Source organism: Gossypium hirsutum, chromosome D02, assembly GCF_007990345.1.
Source record: "Gossypium hirsutum isolate 1008001.06 chromosome D02, Gossypium_hirsutum_v2.1, whole genome shotgun sequence".
Lineage (NCBI taxonomy): Eukaryota > Viridiplantae > Streptophyta > Magnoliopsida > Malvales > Malvaceae > Gossypium > Gossypium hirsutum.
In genome coordinates this window covers 15,199,662-15,208,242 of record NC_053438.1, presented here as the reverse complement: position 1 = coordinate 15,208,242, position 8,581 = coordinate 15,199,662, and the positions used below count along the sequence as shown (strand labels likewise).

The window sequence follows — 8,581 nt, the reverse complement described above, 5'->3', positions numbered from 1 at the left end:
TCAGTGTTGGCCTAGTAGAGTGCTTTCGCCGTTGGTGTTCTTTCAAATCTCTACGTATTTCACCGCTCCACTAGAAATTCCCTTTGCCCCTATCGTACTCCAGCTTGGTAGTTTCCATCGTTTGTCCAGGGTTGAGCCTTGGGATTTGACGACGAACTTAAAAAGCGTTGTCTCTTGAGGCAGGAAGATTGATAGACACAGAGAAGATCTAGATTTCACTAAGGGCAAGGAACAAAAACCACTCAATTCTTTGTGAAATTAAGGAGAGCAGCCAGCCCTTTCTTATTATATTAATTATCGGGTTCATGAACATGAGGATGGATTGGCATTACTTGCTTGAACATGATTCTGCAAGATTGAACTACTAATTAGGCCGTTGAATGATTATTTGTCGAAGTAATTGATGTATTTGTTTAGGAATTAAATTGGAATGGATTAATTACTTATATATGCTGCATTTTTTAGGTTTGGAGCAGAGGTATCGATAATCGGGTTTTAAAATTGATACCTCTATGTTTTGAAACATGCAGGGAGTCAGAATAGGGATTTTGTATTGATACTTTTGCTTGAGTATCGATACTTGGGGTAAATTTATCGATATTTCATGACAGGTACTGATAATTTTTGAGACTTTAATTTTTCAGCGAGAAACAGAATGCAAGTTTGATATTGTTTTTCCAGGTGGTATCGATACCATAATGTCAACATGTATAATCGATAAATAAGAATATGTTTGGTCAAAAACCTATACGAATGATAATATGAAAGACGTTTCGTTTAGAATGAGCTTTTACTTATTGTGTATGACATGAGACAGTGGTGTGGCATCTGGATATTCGGGCTTGGTGACTAAGCTGGGTATAGGGTGTTATAGTAATGCTAACTTACTTGGCAATTCTAAGCCTTGGAGTGCCCACTGTCCTATATTTAAGTAATGCTTTGGCAATTTGGTTGAGTTTGGCTTCAAAAGTCCCTAAGCTCATTAAAAGGCACTCGTTATAGTCCAAAACTAAGGTTAGGACATCTCATGTTTAGGACTTAATTTTCAAGCAACTCTCTTAAGCTAAATTCACCTAATCCACTATCACATGTTCTAGGTGTACTGAAGAATTTAAGCTCAATATTGAACATCATAAGTAAAGATTGTACTCATCATAGGCAAAACAAACCGTGGCAATTATGTGTGTCATGAAAAATTTAATGACAGGTGAACCAAAAATTAAAACATGCTCAACTAACTATTTAATGCAATACTAAATGGACAACACACCCCCAAACTTAAGGGATGCATTGTCCTTAATGCATGTATGGATATACAACAGAAAATGTCATGGCAAAATAAATGAAATGCATGATGTAGGGAAGGGAAAAGAACTTCCCTAGCTTGGACCCGAGTGTAGTTACTTCATTCTATCTTGCGAGTGGATTTACGTGCACTATATTTATAGTGCATTTTCCTTTTCAATGATTGGAGTAGCACATCCTCTTTTTCATCATCAGATTTGGAGATTTCATTAATAATCTGATTAAACTCACGATCCTGTTCAGTCATAGGTTTAGTAAAGGGAGGTGGAACAGCTGCAATGCTATCCACTGATGGTGCATATGTAGGATTTGCTTCATCTTCTTCCTCACAATCAGTTGCAATACTAATTGATTCTATTTTCTCTGTTTCTTCCTCTGGTTCTTTGGTTTCTTTCTCAACAGTGGCAGGGTCTGGGGGAACAGGGTCTGTTTCAGTTGGTTGGGCTTCACCAACCCATTCACTACAATTGCCTAGAATTCCTTAGTGAAGTGAAAAAAAATAGGCATTAGCTTGGTGAAATTCTTTTGTAGGGAAATTTTCAAAGCAGCGTCCCTCCTCTCCACATAGGCCCAGTAGAGAGCCAATTTATCTTGCAATTTTTCCAAATCCGCAGCAAGCTAAAGCTGCTGAATCTCAAAAAGATTATTTTTCTTCTACAACTTCGCCAATAAATTAAACACTTGTTGCTCAAATAAACTGTTAGAAGTGGAGGTGGTTGCAGTGAAAAATGTTGGCGTAGAGGATGTTGAGGTTGAGCCAAGAGGTTGTTGCCATGGCAAATCCTCCCCAGAAATCTTTGCAACAATCGATCTTGTAATGGCCCTTTATTTGGGATGACATCCTCATTGGCTTGGACTGAGACATTAACATGCTGGAAAAACGTAGTGATTAAAGAAGGAAAGTTTAGACTCTCAGAATTCTTTTGCGCGCACCAGTGGACTTCATTGAATATAATCTTACCCACATTAATCTTTCTACCCTACAAGATGGAATGGAGCAACAACATTCGCTCCTTAGAAACTGTTGAGTTATGGGTAGAAGGGAGTAGGAATGTCTTAAGGAAATGATACCAAACCTACACTTGGGAATAAAAAATGCCCTTTCTACGGTGTAACAATCTTGCCTCAACACCTTCCATTCAGTTCCTGCCATACATAGGTCTTAAAGAACCTAAGTCAATCCATCAGCAGTGATGGTTGCAGTAAATTCGATATGCTCATCTTGGATATTAGAAAGACTATACTAAGCATTAATAATGTCTTCATTAAATAATACCGAGACTCTTCGAACATATATAAAAGCAGCGTGTTAGGAAGTAAGGTAAGCATAGAACTCACAAACAATCTTGGTCAACACATCCTCCAGACGTAAATAAAAAATTGGCCATCTATATTGCTCAACGATAGAAGAAATGGAAGCATCGTATCCCATGAAAGGCTCGCTTGTAGATGTTGTTCTGGTACCTCTCTTTTGCTGCAGCGTTAAAGAAAGTGCGAAGTGGCATAATAGATGATTGAAGGGTAGATCATCTTGCCATTGTAGACAATTAAGGTAAAATTCTGTGTAGAAGAGGAATAAGAAAATATGCAATGTCTGAAGAAAGCACAAATAAGCGTGGAAAAAAAAGAAAAATTAGGGTAACTGTAAAAGAATTGAAGTGGTTAGGGTAAAAAAAACGACGACAAAGTAAGGATTAAATGGGGTATGACGTGACTGATGGGAGGCCAATAATTATGGCCTAAATCTGGTGTGATGGAAATTTGGAGGGAAAGTGAAAAGGTTACAAGCCCAAATATTTGGGAAACAAATTCCCAATGGGCCAACAGGTATCATACAGCCAACCTCACAATTGTCGTTATGAGATAGTGTTGACGGTTTAGAAAAATTAAATGTGCAAAGTAATTTTTGTAGCATGGAGGAGGGAAAACCAAAGGAATTTTTGGGGGAAACTGTGAAGTGACCTAGCCCTAAAACAAGAATTTTGTCTTTTCCACCATGGGCTACCCAAGTAACGTAATGGGCTTAACTGTCCAGAAATCTCTCCCTTAGACTTTTCTATGTGGTCAACCCATATTACCTCGTACCTTAACATCCATTTCCCAGTTTTTCGTGGCATAGCTTTCTTTCCCAATTCTATAGCAGACTCCTCTTAGTAGCACAATTGATAAGTTCTCATTCTTTATTCTATCTTTGCGAATCATGAAAAGAACTTCTTAAAGATAAAAATAGAAATAGAAGCAACATGAAATAATTAAAGATAACTAATAATAAAAATGAAATTAAACTAAAGCAATTAAGGAAAATATAATTATTAGCTCAAACATCTCAGAGGTTAATGAATTATTTTTCTCGATCCACATGAGCACCCATTAGTGCTTCAAACGTTGTCCATTAACTTTAAATGTGACCCCCGTTTTCGTATCTTTGACATCAACAACTCTATGAGGGTATACTTGAGCTACTTCGAAGGGACCTGACCAGCGAGATTTTAATTTACCAGGGAATAAGTTGAGCCTAGAGTTGAACAACAACACCAGTCCATAATCAGCTTTTAAATAGCCCAAAATGCTTTATGCTCTCACTCAACAGGTAAGTGATATGGCTTCCGAAAAACAAGCTTAAAAGGTGACATTCCTAACGGTGTTTTGAATGTCAAACGGTAAGCCCACAAGGCTTCATCCAGCCTAGAGGACCAATCCTTTCAAATTGGGTTCACCACTTTTTCCAGAATCTGTTTAATTTCTCTATTAGAGATCTCCGCTTGTCCATTTGTTTAGGGATGATATGTTCTGGCAATCTTATGCTTCACCCCATATCTTTACAAAGCATTAGCAACTAATTTGCAATCAAAATGAGAACCTTCATCACTGATAATGGCTAGAGGTATACCAAATCTTGTGAACATGTTCTTGTCCAAGAACTTCATCACTGACCTTGAATCATTAACAGGGAGGAAAATAGCTTCAACCCACTTAGAGACGTAGTCCACTACCAAGAGTATGTAGGGATTACCTAATGATGGTGGAAATGGACCCATAAAGTCTATTGCCTAGACATCAAACAACTCAATCTCTAAAATGTTTTGCAGTGGCATTTCGTGTCTCTTAGTAGATCTCATGTCTTCTAACAATGGTCACATGACTTATAAAATTCATGGGCATCCTTAAACAAACTTGGCAAATAAAAACCATATTCGAGTACATTAGCAGTAGTTCTCATTCCTCCAAAGTGTCCTCCGTAAGGCGTTGAATGACAATGTTGTAGAATGCTATGTATTTGTTCATCAGGGACACACTTCCTAATTATCTGATCAGCACAATGCTTGAATAGGAAGGGTTCATCCCAATAATAATTCTTGGCATGATGAAGGAACTTCCGTCTTATTTGGCTATTGAGATTAAGTGGCACCATTCCACTTACTAAAAAGTTCACTATATTGGCACACCAAGGTAATGCCATGGCAACCAACAGTTGCTCATCTAGAAAATCCTCTTTAATAAGTTGAATTTTTCCATCTTCATTCCCAGCTTCTAACCTTGACAGGTGATCAACCACTTTATTTTCAGTCCCCTTTCTATCTCAAATTTCTAAATCAAACTCCTACAACAGAAGTATCCACCGAATTAATCTTGGCTTGGCATCTTTCTTGGTCACCTAATACTTAATAGCAAAGTGGTCTATGTATATTATGACTTTGGTACCAACTAAATAAGATCAAAATTTATCGAATGCGAAAACCACAACCAATAACTTTTTTTTCGTGGTGGTGCAATTTAATTACGCATCCATCAGGGTCCTGCTTACATAATAGACTGTATGAAATACCTTGTCTTTTTGTTGTCCCAACACTGTTCCCACAACATAATCATTGGTGTCACATATGAGTTCGAAGGGCAGTGTCCATTATGACACTATTACAATCGGTGCTACTACCAATCTTTTTTCAATTCCTCGAAAGCAATCAAACAAGGTTCATCAAAATTGAAAGGTCTATTTTCCTCCAGCAAGGCGCACAAAGGTTTAGATACCTTCGAGAAATCCTTAATGAATCTTCTATAAAATCCCGCATGGCCTAGAAACCTTTTAATACCCTTGACACTGGTTGGAGGCAAAAAATTTTCTATTACCTGAAATTTTTCTTTGTCAACTTCAATCCCTTGCTATGATATCTTATGCCCTAGCACAATACCTTCACGACCAAGAAGTGGCATTTCTCTCAATTCAAGACAAGATTTGTTTCTTCACAATGATGGAGTACCATTCTAGATTTGTCAAAAAGTCCTCAAAATTATTCCCAAAGACAGAGAAATCATCCATGAAGAATTCAAGAAAGTTTTCCACCGTGTCAAAGAATATGACCATCATACAATGCTAAAATGTTATCGGGGCATTACATAACACAAATGGCATTCGATGAAATGCAAAAGTACCATATGGACAAGTGAAAGTTGTCTTCTATTGGTTGGTAGAAGCTATAGAAATCTGATTATACATTAAATAACCAGCCAAGAAATAATAGAAGGCTTTCCCAGCTAATCTATCCAACATTTGGTCAATAAATGGTAAGGGGAAATGGTCCTTCCGAGTTACCTTATTGAGCTTGCAATAATCCATGCATACTCTCTATCTCCTGATAGAATGAGTTGGAACAAGCTCATTATTATCATTGGTGCCACTGTGACACCTCCTTTCTCAGGCACACATTGTATAGGACTCACCCATTATCCGTCAGAGATCAGATAAATAATGCCAGCGTCGAGCCATTAGATAATCTCTTTCTTAACAACTTCCTTCATGATTGGATTCAACCTCTTCTACTATTCAATAGAGTTGCTAAGGAAATCCTCTAGTAAGATCTTATGCATACAAATCGCAGGACTAATTCCCTTTATATCAACAAGGGTCCATCCTAATGTCTTCTTAGATTGTCGAAGGACTTCTAATAACTTGACCTCTTGCTTGGGTGTCAATTCTGCAGAAATTACTACCGACAAAGTGATGTTTTCTCCCAAATATGCATATTTTAAATGCTTTGATAAAGGCCTCAACTCCAGTATGGGGGGTTCCTATGTAGATGGTTTAGGACACTTGAAAGAGCGATCTAATAAATCTAAGGATTCACACTTCTTCCCTGGTCTATCCACAAGCTGCTTGGCTTCCACAAATTCACCAAGGTCCTCAAAAATTATTGTGTCACTCTGTTCAAGGGAGTCCTCATCACTATCAGAATTGTTGTGGAAAAATCTTGTGAACTCTTCCTCCACTACTATTTCTATCAAATCAATAGTGTGGTATTATTAATTCTCATCAGCACATTTCAAAGCATCAAATACATTGAATGTAATCTGCTGTTCATTTACCCTTATGGCTAGTTCACCTTTCTACACATCAATTAAAGTCATGCCTGTAGCAAGAATAGGTCTTTCAAGAATAATTGACACATCATGGCCAGCTTCACATTCTAAAATAAGAAAATTTGCCAGAAAAATAAACTTGTCTACTCTTACCAGCACGTCTTCAATTTTACTTTTCTGGATGTGTGTAGGATCGATCAGTCAGTTGCAACGTAACCGTAGTAGGTCTTGTTTTCCTAATTCCCAACTCCCTGAAAATAGACATAAGCATTAGATTTACATTTGCTCCTAAATCACTTAATGCCTTACTAAGATCATGATTTCCAATTGAACAAGGGATAGTGAAACTCCCTAGGTCCTTCAACTTTGGAGGTAATTAATTAGTCAACATCATTGTGCACCATTCAGTGAGAGCAACAGTCTCAAATTCTCCTAATCTGTACTTTTTTTATAGTACATCTTTCATAAATTTCACATAATTAGGCATCTGCTCCAAAGCTTCCACCAACAGTATGTTGATGTGAAGTTGCTTAATGATATCTAAAAATCCCTTGAACATGGATTCTTGTTTACAATTGTGGAATCATTAAGGAAATGGTGGAGGTGGCCATCCTTCAGGTTGTTGACATTGTTTTACTGTAGGATTTCCATCGGCAAAATGATCTGATTCTTCTGCAACATTATTTTGTTTAACCTTTCCAGACGCAGTGTGATTTTCAGACGTTTTTGAAATCTTTCCATTGTTGCAATTTGACTTGCCCTCTTCTGCCACGGCATCTTTAACATTTTCATTTAGCTGAGTCCCACTTTTGATAAATTTCCTTACAATGCTCCTTCCCTTGTGATCTTGAATTGTCAGTATCACTTAGTAGAGCTCTTTGTGGTCTCAAACTTAAAACATTTGTTATCTACCCCACTTGATTCTCAAGAGCTCGAAGGGATGCAGCTTAACTTTGAATTATGGCATCATTCTTGGCCATATATTATTTCAACAAAGTTTCAATAGGTGGTGATAATGAAGAAACTGATGCCTGACCTTTTCGGGCATTCTGTCTCGGCATAGGTTGAGTATAACCAGGGGATGCACTGATCGCATTCTATCTTGCAGCATTGTTAAAATTCCCTACACCTTGATTATTCCAACTAAAGTTTGAATGTCGCTTCTACCCTAGATTGGAGGTGTTGGAATAGGGGTTATTGCTCCAATTGTAATTACCCATGTAACACACAAATTTTGGGTTCGATGGGCATTCATCAAACACATGGTCTTCACCACAATAAACACACGATAGCTTAGTTGATTTCATCTCCTAAACTATAGTTGGCCTCTTCATTATTTTGATCATATTAGTTAAAGATGATACCTAGGCGGTCAATGATGTGATTGCATCAAGTTCCACGGTGTCAGTAGTTGTCCTGCTAGTCCCAACTCGCACGGTAGGATATTGATAATCATTGTTGGAAATCCGTTCCAAAGTATCGTACGCTTCATTGTAAGATTTATCCAACAAAGTACCATTGGAAGAAGCATCAACTACCATCCTTGTATGTGCATTCAACCATTTATAAAACATCTCCATCTGAGTACAATGTTGAAACCCATGCATCGGACATTTCTAAAGTAATTCTTTAAATCTTTCCCAAGCTTCATACAGTGTTTCATCCTCTAATTGTCGAAAAGACGTGACGTCATTTTTAATCTTGGCATTCATGTTTGAAGGATTATACCATAGCAAAAACTCTGGCAAAGATTATTTTATGACGCCACTATCCCCGACGACAAAGCACTCAACCATGCTCTTACTCAGTCTCTTAAGGAATATGGAAACAATTTAAGTCTCAGGGCTTCTTCAGGAACACCCTGTTGTCTGAACGAGCCAAAACTTCTAGTAAAAGTCTTAAATGTAATTGTGGATCTTTA

The 8,581-nt window shown here is 37.6% G+C and overlaps 1 non-coding gene across 1 annotated transcript; it reads left to right on the top strand.

The window, feature by feature from the left end:
• Positions 1-8,256: 8,256 nt before the first annotated feature.
• On the top strand, positions 8,257-8,363 carry LOC121215169 (small nucleolar RNA R71). The gene has a single exon (XR_005910898.1). It is a non-coding gene; the product is annotated as a small nucleolar RNA R71 (small nucleolar RNA).
• The last annotated feature ends 218 nt before the right edge of the window (positions 8,364-8,581 follow it).